Source organism: Euleptes europaea, chromosome 15 (assembly GCF_029931775.1).
Source record: "Euleptes europaea isolate rEulEur1 chromosome 15, rEulEur1.hap1, whole genome shotgun sequence".
Lineage (NCBI taxonomy): Eukaryota > Metazoa > Chordata > Lepidosauria > Squamata > Sphaerodactylidae > Euleptes > Euleptes europaea.
The window spans coordinates 11,623,842-11,642,710 of NC_079326.1; the positions used below are offsets into that span (position 1 = coordinate 11,623,842).

An 18,869-nucleotide genomic window follows, 5' to 3' on the forward strand; every position below is an offset into this window, starting at 1 on the left:
TAAGATGCACTGACATTTCCCCTCACTTTTGAGGAGGAAAAAAGTGCGTCTTATAGAGCGAAAAATACGGTAAGCTGTTGGGCACTGTTCCTGGTTTCTAATCTATTCCCCTTTAACAACTGAACCAATTCAAGCAAGTGTACAGTGAACTTTGACATAAACATGACATCAGTCAAATTTATCTTGCTCAACTCCCGTGATAACATGTAAGGCAAGCTTCTGACTAGATCACTTGATGGCTGTTGCCAAAGTTTGTACCAAGCAGCTCTGAGCCTGCACAGTAGCCCCTTATTCTACAGGGCCAAGTTATCACATCTACAGTTCATGCATTTAAATGTCTGAACTGCTTGTCATGGTCACCATTTAAAAAAAAATTGACACTGCCACTATTTTACCATTCGGTGATACTCCTGATGTCATGGTGGAATAGCACTAATCCACTCAAACTGGGGGAAAGAACATTTTCTCAGTAAGCATATGGAAAAGCACCTTAATTATCATAAGGACCAGTTATGGAAGGCACACAGAGAGACCTACACAAAAACTCTCAGTTCCAATGGAATGTTTTTGTTTTAATTATGTCTTTTTGCAGAAAGTGGGGAAGGGGTGCTTCTGCAAAAAAAACCACCATAATCAATGACCTCATCATGATTCTCCCTCTGTTTGTATACCTTGGAGAAGTATACCTCTGTATTTTTTAAAAACGTTTCAGCCCACTGGCAATATTACACCATGACTCCAGAAAAATTCCCTCATGATAAAAACAGCACCAATTTCAATTTTTAAAAAAACAGCAAGTGATCGAGGCAGTTTGAACAGAGCCTGACAACAAGAACAAGTCTGAAAAACCAGTGTAATCACGTGAAACAAACATATCTAAATTTGTTCAGATACATCCAAACAGCTTGCAGAACAATCAGCTCCCTCCTTGTGGCTGGTGAGCAGGATATGGTGCTTGAGCATCTCTAGATTCAAGTGTATTAACTTCTACCAATTCCAAACTGCAGTGGTTGAGATAATAAAAACCAGATGCCTGTATTAAATTTCTTAAAACACCGAAACACAGTAAAATCTTAGTGCATACAAAGCCAAAGGGGAGTCTTATCTACAAGTGTAGGCCTCAATAATTGCTTAAAGTACCTTTTTGAAAACAAAGAATACCTATAATTCCTCTTAATCTTCAGCATCTCATAAAACCAGTCCCACAAACCACTCTGCTAATACATGGCATAAACATAAGGATGATCTTTCAATTAAATAGATTACCAGTAAGATAAAAATCGTCCAGAAAGGTCATGGTAAATTAGCACCAGACGGAATAAGAACCTAATTCACAGATTGAGTTTGTAATTTTCACATTTGTGTCCCATTATTTCTGATCCAACCAGTCCCCCAATATCGTTGTACCCCATGCTGAAGCAACCTGTATGGCTTCCTACACAGTTGTTGTATTGCATGCCAATGCCCCCACAAAAGATTCCAAAAAGAGGGATTTATTATGTAACTATAGTACAAACATCCTTAAAGAGAAAAACCCATCTTGGGCAAAACAAGGGATTATCTTCTCTAGTCTTTTCCTTGCTCTCTTTTGTCCATGAATAACTTTAATCAAGTCAATTCATTTATACATAATTAAGCACGGACTAAGCACGGGCCTGTCTACCATGTGCTTAGCCACAGAGCCCTTCTGGCTGCGAAACCCACTGACATGGCTCAAGCCACAAATGACATAGTGTCCAAGGTGGAGCCAAGAAGGTGACTATGTTCAACACACAGTCCACCCCTCCAGGGTGGAATCAGCCAAGAAGGTGACCACATTCAATACACGGTCCACCCCTCCCAAGGCTTTTTAATTCTCTTCTGGGATAAGCTGATTTAACTTGGGCGTCCACACCACTGCAGCCCTAGAAATGAGGGTGGAAGTAATAGATGCACTCACTGCAAGTGTGGAAACCTCATGAGATTTCTTGCAGACAAGCTCCATCTTCTATCTAGAGGATTTCTGATCACTACTAGGCCATCCTGAGAAACCAAATCGAGGGAGTGGAGTGCTGCTATAGGAGCTTCCACTTGGGGGACCTGTAGCACCTCAGTAACATTGCTAGCCAGATTATAAAACCTTTCAGTGATTGCAGGAAATTGCTTGCATGACATGGGCTTCTCCCATTCAGCCATGAGTAGGATTGAGAAATACTTTGGGACTGGCTCTGTAGGAGATGGGGAGGTATGCATGAGGAAAAATTCCTTGAAACCGCTAGGCTTCTCCTCAGATTGAGAGGCAGAGTCTTCTGTTAAATCAAGGGCAGTAAGAGCCCTGTATAAAAAGGTCTGGAAATCCTCCCCATTGAAAAGCCTCGTCTGCCTTTCCTGAGGGACTGGTTCCTCCTCGTCCAAGAACTCTCCTTCTTTCCTGCTTTCTTCCCCCGAGGAAGGGGGGGAGAGGCTGTGCTCTGACCAACAAGGGTGGCTGGCGGGAAGAAGTGCTTTATGTGCCACTTTGGTGGGCCATCTAGTCCCCTCTCCACCCTGTATGCACAATTCTGTGGGGGAGCCCCCCTCCCTGGGCTCAAACTGCGAAGGATCTGGTCAAAACCCTTGAGAGCCACGTACTGAGGGAGCTGGAGAAGAAAGGTCCCATAATTACAACGTTTGAAGTAGCAGAGAAGAGAAGAGGAGAAGAACGGCCTGCAGCCCCTTTACAAAAGCGTTACTTACAAGCTCCATGAACTCCAGTGTTAAAAGGGAAAGCCCTCCCGCTGCAAGGGCAGGCAGGAAAGCCTGTACTTTGCCAGTGGTAGCGGCTTCCAAGCCAGTGGGCTGGAATCAGGTTTGCTCTGCTGTAACTTCTGGTAGGCTTCATGGAGCTCTCTGGAAACTGCCGGTAGCAGCGGCGGAGTGGTCTGCAGGAGAGCCTTTTTTGTGCCTTTTTTGTGAGTCGAGCCGACTCTTTTCCTTTTAATGGCGCCTGCTCCCCTGTCTTTGCCCTGTTCCTTAAGGCCACAAGAGTGGCTGCAGGAGGGCTAGCCTTGGGTCTGCAGCATGGCAACTAATAAGCCCGGGTCCAAGTCTTCCAGCAAACTAAATTGGTCGTTTTGCACCAATTTTGGAGGAGGGTTGATTCCCTCAGGAGACAGGAAGTGAAGATATTGTTCCTGCCTCCCTGAGCAAGTGAAGGAAATCACCCAATCTGAAGATGCCCTCCTCCTCAGAGCAAGGACATTGATTTAAAAGGTTTGCATTTTGTTTAAACAGTCACAAGTACCATGAAAACATAATGATGGTACTAATCTAGCAATTGATTTTGGTGTTAACAAATTTAGAACTGCTTAGGTTTCAAACCAGGACTTCTACTATGCGATTCATCAATACAATATACATTTTTGGATCTCAATATTCACAACAGAAACAATGAAGCCAGGTCCCATAATTACAACATTTGAAGTAGCAGATTGAGCATAAACTAAAAATTATTTTAATATACAAAATCTCACCTTCACAGCACCCAAATTGGAGTTTATGAATAAAAGTCAGGGGAAATTTCCGCTGATAGAAGAAGGGAGTGCAATTTTTGATGATTCCCCTTGCTTATGGCAGATTTCCAGCTCCCCTGCTCATGCCATTTCTGGGGAGGGGGGCTGCACCCCAGGAACAACATTTTGCAGTGCAAGGGGGCAAGCATGGAAGTCCCACTCTACTGATAGTGGAGATTTTGCAAAGGATCCGACTCAATATCTTCAATGTTACTTCTGGCTGCTCAGTTCAAACGTTTATGTGACTGTATTCCACGGCTTTATATACCTATAGAAAAGTTGCTGCAATTAACAACTCACTTTCTTCTTTCCAAATTCTTTCATATTCCTTAATGGAGAAAATTGTACAACCCATATGAATAATAACATCCTTCTTTTAACCTGTCTCATCCTGTTGCCAACAGTAAAAACTTGGTATTTGGAGGTGCCTGACATTCGCTCAGAGCAGCCAAATGACTATGTGCCAACAGTGAATATACAACAAGCCCCACTCTCCAAAGCATAATCCTAGAGAAGCCAAAAATCATCCTTTCGCATAAAGTAACCAGCATTCCATAAATGGGGCAGTTACAGGCAGCCAGTGCAAAGCAAAATCTAAAAACAAACGCCATATAATAACTTTACTAGGACCAAACAAAACAATACAAAATAGTGTGCAGGCTTTTGAGGTCTCCAGAACTCTTCAATGAAGGGATGTCTGTGTTTCATGCATTTAACATCCAGTGCCCTGACCTGGATGACCTAGGCTAGCCTGATCTCATCAGATCTCAGAAGCTAAGCAGGGTCAGCCCTGGTTAGTATTTGGATGGGAATACCAGGGTTGCTGTGCAGAGGAAGGCACTGGCAAACCACCTCTGTTAGTCTCTTGCCATGAAAACCCCAAAAGGGGTCGCCATAAGTCGGCTGCGACTTGACGGCACTTTACACACACACTCTCTCTCTCTCACACACACACACACACACACACACACACACACACACACAATGAAGAGTCCTGGAGCACTGTAAAGCTTGCACACTGTTTTGTGTCATTTTTGTCAGTCCTAATAAACAATATTTAACAATAGTAGCACCCAACAGCTGAGCAATTGTTATTACTTTTGGGGAAATGGGAATACTGCTGCACTAAAAGCTAACACAGGTCCTGACTTACAAATATTGACAAAAAGATCCAACTACATTATTCTTTGTGTTTCCTATTCCCTTTCTATTTCTTTCTTCCCAAATGATCTTTCCCATAAGCAAAATGGTCTCCTCTATTGATTAAATCACAATTTTCAATGGCCAGTGATTGAATTATCTGATAGTACCTGATGAAAGCTATCCACAGGGGCTGAAATAAAAGGTGGAATCGATGGGTTTTTCATTACAAGATATTGACTAAACTGAACTAAATAGAGATCCCATGAGTACATTAAATAAGAGGCACAATAAAAAGCATTAGGGGATAACTGAACAAAATATAAGTCAACCACTTAATTCATGCATACAGATTGGAAAGGTGTTTATTTATTCATTCGTTATCTAAACATGTAGTTCCCAAGTTCCAAAAGCTTGGGACTGGTAAATTATGTGTATACTATTAAATTACACTCCAAACTAAAAATTCAAACTTCTACTGGTTTAACTTTGTCCTCCATGCAGCATTCTCACGAAGATTCAGAAAGGCATTCAGTTTGGCCTTAGTGAAATCTCAAAATCCACAAGCAGCAGTCAAGATGACTTCTGGGCACGTCCTTCCTCCGCTAATAAGGCACTGAATGCCAACTATAGCATTAAGAAACAGTGGTAATTTAAACTTTAATGTAGTACATGTGCATCTTAGTGATGAACACTCCTGCTGCAATTGGCTGAATAATTCCGAAGTCATAAACTGACAGAAGGACATGAGACATATTGGGTTCATGCCCTTGTTTTTCACATTTCTGGAGATAACTTGTGGTTATCTGAAAATTCCGTCATTCATCAGCTGTTGCAAATAGAGCCTTTTTGTTTCCTGCAAATACCATCACATCTCTGCCAACTCCAAGGGTGCTTCCAGATAAAGTCTCAGATGCAGTGAATTAATACACATTGCATCCATCCCTTATACAGGGAACATGTATTTTTATTTCATATGCTTACCTGAACACATGAAGCTGACTTAGACTGAGTCAGACCTTTGGTCTATCAAAGTCAGTACTGTCTACTCTGCCAGTGGTTATCTAGTGTCTTTCACATCATCTACTACCTGATCCTTTTGCCTGGAGATGCTGTGGATTGAACCTGGTACCTCCTGCATGCAAAGCAGATACTTTAACTCCTGAGCCGCAGCCTCTCCCCATAGTCCATATGCAGATCAAAGTCAAGAAGGAGCAATGAATGACACTGTGCAAACCACCAACTGAAGCTCAAAAGCTCTGTACAGTTTGCAAACTTGAAGCACTTTCCCCCAGTTTCCGGTTTTTGTTATAGTACTGACAAATACAATCCCATGTAGAGGTACTCCAGGATAACTCCATTGGTTTCAAAGGGCTTAGGCTGAACTAACTCTGCAAAAGGATTGTGTAAATCACCTATGCGAGAAGCTGAAAGAGTAGAAGAATTCAGAAATAAGACAAGATCTAGAAACGGAGTCAGCACAGCTTTAAAAATAAAGTGCTACAAAGTCAATCTTAAAATACTCACTGCCTTTGCATCACTGGTGCATCATTTTGAGATCCATGCTCTGTCGTAATACTGTTGCAATCTATAAGAAAACAAAGTAGCATGAAGAGTGTGTTGAAAATGATTAACCTATCCAAATATAAGCAATACAGGGACGAGATTGTAACAAACATTTAAACCCAATCTCAATCTCGCTTGCGGCAGACAATTACAAGCAAAGTTTCTAGAAAACTACTGTCCTCCCAATAAAAACATTTTGAAAAACATTCATTTCCAAGCCTGCATTAAAATTTGCTTTGATTTCATCCATGCCCAAACCCAGAAATGACTCCACTTGCAAACTTTCCCATGCTAAGACAATCTCTACAACGGGAGTTCCCAACCGTTTGGAGCCTGCGGGCACATTTGGAATTCTGACATGGCATGGTGGGCACAGCAACAAAATGGCTGCCACAATATGGCTGCCACAGCTTAAATTTAGTAACATAGTGAATACCCTTGACCTGTGGTGGCAACTGCTGCCAACGCAACATCAAAAAATCTGCAGAGTCAATCAGAAGCCTTGTTGGGCAAAGCCCTACCTGGCTCCGTTCATTTCCTAAAACCACTTGGCAGGCACCATAAAAGATGTTTGTGGGTGCTGTGGCTCCCACTGGCACCATGTTGGGGACCCCTGCTCTACCATTGCTTCACCATGTTGGGGACCCCTCCTCCACCATAGCTTCACCATTCCTTTCCCTCCATTCTAAAGGCTTATTTTATCTTGGATGAAAAGCCGTCGATGCCACTCTTGCTGATCACCTTGGGCCAGCCGCTGGCTACTGAATTGTGGACTCAACCCATAAAAGGGTTATTACCACCATTAATCTTTCATCCTAAGGTGGAGAAGACATTAATGGGAGTTGGTGCCTCTCACCCTGTTCACTGTCAGCTCCTGATTTACTGCAAGAACATATAAAACTCTGAAGTGAGTTCAGGATGTTATCTAGGATAGGCAATGTTGTGTAGAATAATGCTGTACAGAAATCCCTAAGAAACAAACTCCACCCCATTGGGAAAGTTGTGAGGCTTTCAGCCAATGTTATTAGTTGTAAAAGTTTCCAGCTGATACTGAACTACAATTACATGCTGGGGCGGATGTTGTGTTTTAAAAAAAACATTCCACAAATTAGCTAACATGCACATTCATTCTTAACGTACAATTCCTAGAGAGTTATCTTCTTCCACTAAGGAAATTGAAACATATGTGACCTTTGTATTTGATCCAACTTAAGCAAAACACAGCTCATTTACAATTTCATTGCATTCTCAATGATGATTTAAAGCAGTTGGCAAACATTCTGAAGGAATAAACAAAGCCAACTGCCTGATGACCACTCAAGAGGGAAACTGAGCCTGCTGTGCAGTCTGGTTTAACTGGAACCAACCCCCCGCCCTAATTTTTTCAAGTTTGATTTTGCTCAGCAAACATAGCATTACACTATAGGTGCAGGACTGCACAACTGAATCCTCTTCCTGGTCAAAAATCAAAGTCCGAATGAAGTGGCCTCTACTCCTGCACACAAACAACTACTGGAGGAGAAAGTCTACCCTCGCCATAGACTGCTACCAGTCTATGAAAATGTTCAACATAAATAGATAAAGTGTGCACACACACCCAAACTCCCCCATTGGTCTGATTCACTGAAAGTGTGGTTTCTCTGTGTGCACTTGCATGGAATAACTACTCTCTCCCCTCCCAGCCCCCAGCTAATCCCTCGAACTCAGCTAGGTGTTTGGTATTTCTATGTGGTTGGAGTTGCTTGGCTCTTGGATGAGGTTTAACAGCAGTCTGAGATCTTTACAAGAGAAAAGTTCTCTATTACTAATAAACACTCCCTACAGACTAATACTGTTGGCACAGAATGCTGCAGTCAAGAGTGCTGACTTGAGTGGGGCATAAGTACACTATCATTCAAGTATTGTTCCGCCTACACTGGCTTTCAATTTGCTTCCAGGTTCAATTCAAGGTGCTGGTATTGCTCTTTAAAGGCCTGCACAGCCTCAGACAAACAGGCAGCTTTCTCTCGTACGAGCCTACCCATTCACTCTGGTCATCCTTAGAGGCCCTTCTTCTGTGGTCCTGCCATCTGAGCTGAGACAGGTGGTGACCAAGAAAGAGCCTTCTCCACTGTGGCACCAAAACTCTGGATCTCCCTCCCCAGGGAGATTCATCTGTCTCCCTCTATCAGTGTCTTTCTTTTTTGTTTCATCTGGCATACGGACACGAACAGTTATCAGACCTTCTTCTAGAGTTGTTTATGTGTTTTTAATTTCATTGTATAATTTTAACTGTATTTCTAATCATTCAAATGTTTTAAAGTTTTTATGGTCGCTGTCTTGTGGGCCCTGATTGGGTAAAAAGGAAGCATAACATGATAGATTAGATAAAATAAATTAGATTGAGAGATAATAGCACAGAGTTTGGGAATCTGTATAGACGTAACAATGTAGGTGATACCGAGAACTAGGAAAACAAAAGATTAAAAAGCATCCTGCTTAAGGCACACTGCCTTATTGAGTTACCTTGGCATTCCTCTCCGAGAAACTGACATGAGCCAGCAAGAACAATAAACAAAAGGGTGGTCTCTACATTTGGGCAGACCTCTCTATTCATCCCCATTCCTCTGGGCTTGGCCACTTTACCCTGAGAGAGCTGAACATTTAACGCTTTCCTCCCCAGAGGGAGGCGTTCTGTGTGACCAATCCAGTATGCTGGAGGGCTGAATTACTTCCTTCCTGCCACAGAAGCCTTTAACTAATTGGGCCATGCCATGTACTACTGGGCTCTAGGACAGGATATTGCCTTTTCCTGACAGTGTGGCAAATTGTCCCCTGCTGTTCCCTTTCTTTATCACCATAAACTGGGGTGCTTCCTTTCAGGAGGATTTTATTGCCTGGTTCCCATACGAAGGTGTGATTCCAATGGTTCCTCTGTAAACGGGATTCTGCGGCATTTAGAGCATCCCACTTTTAGGGGGCACAAGAAGACTCACCTAGTTGCAGTACAGGAAAGGATAACATGAGAGCCTACAGTTATCATTATCATTGCTGGTCAAGTCTGATATGTGTGACCCTCTGCTCTGAGACTGTTTAGCTCAGATCTGGCTGGAGCAGAGAAAACAGGTGGGATCCAGTACAAAATTTCTGCATGCACCAGAGCTCTAGTACAAGCAGAACAGACTGCACTAACTGCTTGCACTAAGGCAAACATAATGTCTCCCCACTTGTGTTTCCTCTCGCACAAGACATCATGCAACCAACTTCTAGGCACTGTTATATATAGCTGAAAAAATGCCTAGGTGTTGCACAAGATGTTGCGCAAACAGAACTTCATGAATTCTGTTTATGTTTCCGCTTGCGCATCACTGAATTCAAGCTGACGGGATTCAGTTGTCAACACTACAAGGCAGGTTCCAAACCAAGTGGCTCCCCCCACCCATCATGCATCCCACTGCTCCTAATACCAGGGCGTCAAAAGTAAATGACAGTCCCTGGCTTAAAACTACACGAGCCACACCAGGCAAGAAAAACAAATGGACGATGAAAAAGGAAGATGAATTAACTAAAATTCACTGGTGGGCTTTGCATCAATTGGTTTTAGGCAAAGTAATTAGACAATCAGCAATCAGCTATTTTCTAAGTAACAGATTGCCATACTCCTGCTAAAGTGAAATAAAATCTCTCATCATGCATAGTGTTTTTTATTGATATCAATTTGAATATTCATGAGGGGCTACTCAATATAAGTAGCATCATCTGGATCTGCAACTTTTTTCTTTATGGTTATCTTCCCCAGAGAAAAAGAGATGCCCCTAGTGAAAAACAACATGGCTCAGGAAGCGCTTGCAGTGAGGATCACAGTCATGGTCATTTTCTCAAGGAACACTCAGAACACCACAGTAACAGGAATATCGCAGATGGCTGCTCAAGCAAAGGGTAGAAATTACTGCTTCCCACAAGAAGGTTAATTCAGAACATCTATGCTGATCTGACTTGAGGGTCTTTTGTGCCATGCACAGATATTCAGCAGAATATCATGAGCTGGATCTAACACAAGGTTGATATTAACATTAACCATTCATCTCAAGGTGGTGGAGACCTTACCAGGCATTGGTTCCACTCATCAGCTCCTGATTTATTGACTGAACATATAAACCACTGAAGTGAGTTCAGGAAGTTATCTAGAACAGGACACTGTGCAGAAACTAGCTCCACCCACCTGAAGAGCTGTGACACTTTAAGTTTCCAGCTGACACTGAACTGCAACTACATGCTGGGTTGGTATTGTGTAAAAAAAATCCCTACAAATTAGCTAACATCCATATTCATTCTTAACATGTACTTCTTAGAGTTATTTTCCTGGGGTAGTGGAGTCTGTGAGGTAGAATAATAGCCGTGCAAGTTGGGAGACTACAGAGAGCAGGGTGCAAAATCACCAGCTACCAGCCAGTGAGGTGTGGTGCTTAAGAGCAGGGGACTTCAATCTGGAGAACCACCAGTGCCTTCTGCTGACAGAAGGATCCAACCTCATGTGTATTTTTGTAACATTATTCCATTTAGAGAGTTGTTGCTAGGATTATTATGGTTTCATCTGATGCTTTGGAAAGCACTACCAATGTAAGCCTTAATATGCAGGCAGTCTTATAAAACTCAGGGCCTGTTTTCACAACCTACAATATGGTTGTGAATATGGAATCCACTTTATTTTTTAAGCATACACATATACTTCCTGTTTCAATACAGTAACTCAGTGGCATAGCTTTTGCTCTACAGGGACAGGACTCCCATACTTTTAAAAGGTGCACCAAAGAGGAATTTTTTATGGATAAAGCTTATCATCCAGGGTGAATGTTGAAAATGAGCTTAACTCCTTAACGCCTCTCGATGTGTGGCTGGCATTACTCTTCGTTCCAAGTTTGGCCAAATGCCACTCAAAGCTAGGGCATGATTGGCCTTTAAACTACACCTTAAACTGTGCTTTAGCACTGAGGGGTTCCTAGCTTCTCTGAAGCATGATCCTTTTAAATCCTCATGGCAAAAAGTTTTAGATGAGAAACTGTCGTTGTTGGGCTTCTCGAAGGATATGTTATTAGATCTTGGGAAAACTGAAGCTTTCACGAAAACTAAAAAGCGCATTAAAGAGCTTGATTATAACAGCACTGCTTTTCGTGCTCGCCGCATTTGTTCATCCCAGTTCTTCGTAATACCACCACCACGTGGTTTGCCTGCTTATACATATTATTAGACAACTCCTCGTCTTTCTATAGCCTTTTGTTTAGCTAGATTGAATGCTAACCCCTCTATGGTTATGCAGGGCAGAATTTTGAATATACCATATCCAGACAGGACCTGTCCTTGCTCTTCTGGCTCTATCGATTCACTAGCTCATGCCCTTTTGGAATGCCACTTTTACGAGGAACTTTGATCACATTATATCTCCTCCCTTTTAACATACAAATCTAATGCCTCTGTGTCTGACATTATGCCTTTTCTACTAAGTGATAGGGACCCCAAGGCTACATTGTCAGTGGCAAGATTTGTTTCAGTCCTTATATCCCTCAAACACTAGATATATGCTGCTCAAGATCAATGGATCAAGGAGCTTCTAAGGGATAAAAGGAAAGGAAAATGAGCTTAAATGCTCTCTTCTATGCAGCTATTAAAGATACAAAAGAACAGTCTAGGGGTGTGCATTTGGCTAAAACCGAACCCAAAAAATCCTGAAAAATACCTTTTCTGTATTTTTCAGGGTTTTTTACCAGTAAAAAAAATGGCGGCAATTAAATGGAGCCAAAAAAGTGGATCCTGAATAATGCTGGGTTTTTTTGGCATTACTGGGGCTGCTTTGGCCCTGCTGCCATTTCCCCCCACTCGCTCTCCCCCTATTTACCTGCCGGCTGAGTTCTCAGCCACCACCTGCCACTTCTGAAGTCCACATGGAGTTCGGGGCAGCAAAGCAGTGGCGATCTGAAAGCCCCAGCGGCAGCAGACAATGATCAGAAAGCCCCAGCAGCGGCAACCAGCAGCGATCGGAAAACCCCAGCTTTCAGATCTCCGTTGCCTGCCGCTTCCAAACTCCACATGCAGTTTGGAGGCAGCCGGCAGCGATTTGAAAGCCCCAGCATTCAGATTGCCACTGCCTATCGCTTCGGTGGCACAGAAGTGAACACTGGGCTCCAAGGCATTTATTAAAGCCAAACCTGAAAAATACCCAAAAAAGGTGCACAGCCCTAGAACAGTCCTCTTTTGTGTTTGGTCACCTCATTCTGGCTCTCTTTTTAAAAGAACCCTCAATTTAAAAAAAATGATGTTTCTGCAACTGCTGTAGGATAACTCAGGTCATGCCACAAACCATTTCTGGGTCCTGACCCACCAACTCAAGACCAACAGTATATTCATATATGTGTTTTGATAGCAACAGAGTATGTTGTAGACAATTTTAGTCTTTTCTTTGACATACAAGCCTTTAATTGGCTCTATCAAGTCAAAATTCCAATTTTCACTTGAAATTAGAATCAATATTACCCTACACAAGCATGAACCAGCCTATTGTTAATATAAATCAAAAATATTAAATTTTAAACACAGAGAAATAAACAGACTGGGCCTCTTCAGTAACGGCGCCCTCATTACGGAACTACTTTCCTAGACAGGTTTGACAGACCCCATTGGGAAACTGATGAATAGCACTCTATAACAGCTAACAATTAGAAAATCTACCTAATTTTCATGGATACACTGAAATGTTATTACTACTTCCCCAGTTTTGTGTCTGTTATTATTATTACAAGTGAGGGACCCACATGGAAGCTTGGGAGGGCATCTCATTTTCCTCTCCCTCACTATTTCCCTTAAAGTTCTCCTATCTTCACCTCTCCCTGCTTCCTTTTATCCTTCCCACGTATCTTTTCTGTGCCTCCCCTTCAGCTATATTTATTATGTATTTATTTCATTTATACCCCACCTTTCTCCCCAATGGGGACACCATTCTCCTTTCGTACATTTTATCCTCACAACAATCCTCTGAGGTAGGTTAGGCTGAGTGTGACTGGTCCAAAGTCACCCTGTGAGCTCCCATGTTAAAGTGAGGGTTCAAACCTGGATCTCCCAGATCCTAACCTGAAACTCTAACCACAGCACCACACCAGCTTTTGTGGGGTGCCTGCTATTGAACAGTAGTAACCAGTCAGGCCTGGGTTAATCTAGGTGATAGCAAGTTGGATAGTGGTTGCTGCCAGACCTATAGCCTTGACTAGCCTCCCCTCAAGTGCCCAAACAGCCTTTGAAATCGCCCTGCACTCTCCCCACTACCTTTTACTGACAGCAATACAAGGTTTGAAGGCTGGCAAACACATTTGTGGTTGTCTAGCAAAGGGTATTTATTTCTTCTATTATTTCAGGGCTGTTTTTTTAAGATTTCAGATTTTTCTGCATATCTAAGGCTTTTTCAGATTTGGGAAAAGATCTGTCTTTTCTGTTCATGGCCCCAATCTACAGATTTAAATATCCACAGATGGGATCACTTTTTAATATTTAGATATATTGGTTACAGGGGATAAAGTCATAGCTGATTTATGGCAACCCAGTAGGGTTTTCAAGGCAAGAGTCTAACAGAGGTGGTTTACCATTGCCTTCCTCTGAATAGCAACCCTGGTATTCCTTGGTGGTCTCCCATCCAAGTACTAGCCAGAACTGAGCCTGCTTAGCTTCTGAGATCTTATGAGATCAGGCTAGCCTGGGCCATTCAGGTCAGGTCACAGGGGATATATCGATAGATCGGTTTATATTCTGCTTGGCATGCAAAAGGTCCCAGGTTCAATTCCCAACATCTCCAGTTGAAAGGGTCAGGTAATAAGTGGTGAAAGGATCAGGTAATAAGTGATGTGCAAGACCTCTTCCTGATACCCTGAAGAGCCCCTGTCAGTCTGAGTAAGTAGACAATACTGTCCTTGATAGACCAAGAGTCTGATTCAGTATAAGGTACCTTTATTTGTTCATGACTTATTAGTATTAATGGTTTTTTATTGTTATTGCATTATTTTTCTGAATAATATTAATTTTACTGGATTAATTTTTGTGTCTTAGCCACTTTTGAAGCCATGTGGTTCGCTCAACATTTTTAAAATAATTAAATGCACAAATGAGCCATCACACAATTTATACTACCTCCACCCCCACCCCTCCAAAAAAAGCATTAATATCCCATTGTATGCTAGAAGCCAAGTCACCTTCCTTATGAACTCTGCAGAACTTTTCATGAATTGGGTAGACAGCTCTGCATAAAACATAAGTTGACACAAGGCCTTGCTTTTTAGCCTGCGTATCTGAGACGGTTCCTTAGATACCAGTGAAAGCCTGAAGACAGGTCTTGGCTCCCCAAGCCCCTTTCTTTGTAACACTTTTCTACACAAGTAAGAAAGACCCTTTTGCTACAAAAGTGATGAGAAATGGAAAGATATTGTCGTCATGCTGGGGAACATGCCAAACCATCTGGAAACAAAGTCGGAGGGGGGGGGGAACCCACAGCAACCCTCTTGCCTGCTACTGATTAGGCAGCCAGATTAAAACTGATGATGTGATTGAATGAGATCCAAGGTTGTTTTCGTCACATAAATCACACTCGTGTTATATTTGGCTAGAACGGATGTGGTACATTTGAGGAGAGCCTTTCCTTCAGTGAACCTGATTACTGGAACAATTAAAATACCATTGAGACAAATGTTCTTAGAGGGGGGGGGGGAAATCCACTAAAAGTTCTCATATACATAAGTTTCACAAAACCAGGAATGCAACAGGCTTCCAGTTATACAAGATGAGCTCTTCTTTCTCTTGTCCTAAAAGCCTCCTTGGTGGAGTGTTAATTTGTTTCTCCTTGTGGGGTTTTGATGTTGAAAGAATTGAACCTCCAAAGATGATTATGCGCAAATTAACTAGTCGGACGAACCAAAGGTGATCAGACAAGATGGCTAACATATATTTAATATAAATGTGTGTATTGTGAGCAGTAGCAACAACAATAGAAAAATTGTCCTGTCAAGTCAGGCATAGCATTAATAATGAGCCAATGTATATGACAGTAAAAGCTGTCATTTCCACAGCTATTAATATAAATTGAAAATTGGTAGCAGACACTGGCAAAGGAAGATAAATCACACTTCGTTATATTTCAAAATAAAAGTGTCAAATAATTCCCTTACCCCAACTTCTTCTCTTGTTAGGAACCTGCCCCCTGTCAAACAACTCTGCTGGGAGTATGTCATTTTTCCAGCAGAGAACTCCCTGACAAACCGATAAGTGACAATTTCATACTATTAAACACAGCTAATCTGCTTATTATAAGAGAGGAAAAGAAAAAATTGCACAACCCCAAACCATTTTTTCTTTTCCCCCGGAAGCACCATCGAGGACACTTTTTTTGTTGGTTATGTTGATTTCGATAAATTACATTTCACACAGGAAGCTGTAGGGTATATGGCCAAGTTCTGGATCACAGCTGCACGATTAAACTCCAATCCCTCCTCATCAAATTTATAAGCAGAAAACAAAAGAACTGGGGCACAATAAAAAAGCAAGCACAGTAAAGACAATAAACAATGTCAGAAACTATTAGAAAACTTGCACCATTTGCTACTGAAAGTTCTTTATAACTATTTTACCTCAGCATACAAACAGCTTATCTATTCACAATAGCAGAAACAGAGCCAAGCCAAAATGGTGGGAGGGATTATTGCACAAAAATTCTCTTGTCATACCCCAGATTTACAAGTATCACCACATGAGCTCTACCGCCTGTAAAAAAAAAGTACAGTCTTAATCCTACTATCATTATCTTGTATGAAAAATCTACATAATAATTAAGGTGAAGGAAGCAGCTACAGCTCTCACTGAATGTGCTTTGGGAGCTCACAGCACAAGCTACAGCTGATAGCACAAAGAGATAGCAGATGCAACCCACTTTGACAAATGTTGGGGCAATACTGTAGTGCCCTTCTTTGGTCCACTGTACCAAAGGAAGAAGTACTTTCCAAAAATCTTTGGAAAACTGTGTACAGAAAGAGAGCAGGCTGTTCGGATGGTGTGCTCTCTTGCCCATGATGGAAGATACACAGGATGGCATCTTGCAACAAGTCAACATTGAAACCATCTTTGGTAGGATGTTAGGGCTCATGCGAAGTACAGGCTTACTGTGTAAGTACGAAGTACAGGCTTACTGCGAAGTACAGGCTTACTGGTGCCTGTGCAGCATCCGTGAGGGATGAGTTTACTTGCACACCTGGCAGATGTCATACGTACCAAGATAGCAGTTTTGAAGAATAGCTCTAAAACTAAACTACAGTACCTACAACCTCTATTACTAGTAGTATTACTACTTCTTCAGGTTAATGATAGAAAAAGTCACTGAAGCAAATCTCAGGAAACCAAATGGGTCTGCTAACAATGCATCAGTTAGAAGACAACTGAGAAAGATAGCATTCAATCTTTTCCTCAAGGCATGCACAGAGGCAAAAAAAATTTTTATGGAAAGGTACTGAACCCTTATTTGGCTAGAGCTCCATGGGCCATTACTTCTGTGCCTGCATTGAGCCAAATGATGGACTGCACAGAGACCACAAAGAAGAACCCTAAATGCCCAAACAGAAGAACATTCACCATGTTGAAATGTAACAGGCTTCTACATTAATTAGTGCTGCCCAGCCTTCAAATATAAAGCAGCACAAGATTCAAAAGCAGCAGTTAACCTGAATTTTTTTAAAGCTGTCTATCAGGACTCAAGCAATAAGTAAACATTTAGAAAGTGTTCACTGGAGAGCAAAGGTTTTTTAGATTTGAGTCACAGCATTCACTGAAAAGAAAAATTGCTTCTGTGCTTTGGGACAGTGCTTTCCCTTCTGAGAACTTTATAAAAAGAATGAAGATAATCATTTTAAAAGGTGCATCCATATGGAAATTCTTTATTGGGGTGTGTCTGCTTTCCTAATACTTCCCAAGTAGTTCTGAAAGTGAGAATAGGGGTTAATAGAAAAGAATAACTGAAGGAGAAAATGGTTTTCCCCATGGCTAAGCTAGCTTACTCTAAGATCCAAAAGATCACTTCACACATTAGGTGTACATTTAATAATGTAAGTAAATATTGTAGAAGCAAAGGAAAAAAGACTTGCAAATATGCATGGCATACATGCACGTACACTGACCAAGAAGTCAGGCTGCCAACATCTCTCTAGTATAAACATGGTAGCAAACTCAGATTTGCTTCCAATTAAAGTTTAAAACAGTCATTACAAATGCCAGATACCATCAGACCTGTGATCAATAGTCTCTAGTGCTGGGCAGTAATCAGTTGTTGATATCCTGGAGGAACAAACTGAGGAACAACATCTCCCCATTCATTCACTGCCTGCTTTCAGAGAGATCTATGGCCATTGAAAAAAGTTTGTTAATGTTTGTTAGACTTTATGTAGCACTTTCAATTTGTAAATTACTTTACAGTCTTTATTGTATTTGCTCTCAAAACTCTGTGAGCAATATCATCATTTAAATAAGAGACGAGAAACCAAAAAAAGAGCCTAACTAGACATTACAAACTGCATGAGTTCGCCCCACAGATTTGCAGTTATGCTGTAGCTGCAGGCCTAATCTGGATCAAGACCACTGTGCAGGAGAAGGAAGAATTTCTGCCTTCTCCCTTGTGCTCTTTTTGGCAGCTCAAAGAGCCCAGGGGCCACAGGGAGGTGGATTGTTTGCTCCATTTGGAGCCAGTACATGCACTGAATGCTTGCACATGCTGGGTTCCCCACAAAGCAAATAACCCCTCCCCCCAGGGATTCCACGTTGTTTCAGCCACCAAAACAACACAGGTGAGAAGGCAGGAATTCCTCTTCTCCCATGCAGTGGTCCTAATCAAAATTGGCCCCCACTGCATGTTTACTCACGAATTGCCACCAGGAACTACGGCCATTTATACACGGTTATTAGCCTAGCGATCCCTGAAGGACTGCTTCGGGGCGTCTTTTAAGTTATTCATGATTTTTCCGACCTTCAGAAGTCACTGCAGGGTGGTGGCACACCTTTCCCGCGCTTTCAGGAATCTGTTTTAACACCAATTTGAAGTTAGCCCCAATCTCAAAGCGAAGCTAATCGAAGAACTCGTGTGAATAATTTGGCTGTAAAATGGCTACTAGCAGGGTCAATTCAAAGAATCCCACTGTGAGGCTTGCTGGGGCTGGTGATCTGGGGCTTCCTGCCCCCCTTGCCTTTTTCCTCAGTGGGCTTTTTATCGATAAAATGCTAAAATGGTACGTATTAACGAAGAGTAGCCAAGGGAAAGACTCAACGTTACCCCCCCACACACAATTCAAGCAATTTGGTGAATTGGGAGGGGGCCAAGAGGACACTGAGTCTTTCCCTTGGCGACTCTTCATTTATATTTTTATTTACTTTTTAAACATTTTATCGATAAAATACCATTGGAAACCCCTCCAAAAAGGCAGGGGGGGCAGTGAGCTGGCGTGGAATCACACTGCAGTGCTTGTGGGGGCTGTGATGTATTTCAAATACACTAGGAACCAATGCTGGACACAAGCGGCAAGACACCCACTTCTCAATATAGGTTGCTACAGGGTGCTTGTTCAGTCTTGGGTTTTTTTTTTCTCC

General features: G+C 42.0%; 1 protein-coding gene across 1 annotated transcript in view; it reads right to left on the reverse strand.

Moving 5' to 3' along the window:
• The window catches only part of SEMA5B (semaphorin 5B), a 347,995-nt gene extending 341,744 nt beyond the window's left edge, over positions 1 to 6,251 (reverse strand). The window contains exon 1 of the mRNA XM_056861450.1: positions 6,198 to 6,251. The gene's annotated coding sequence lies outside the window, so the exon portion shown is untranslated. The remainder of the gene's footprint in view (positions 1 to 6,197) is intronic.
• Between the last annotated feature and the right edge of the window lie 12,618 nt (positions 6,252 to 18,869).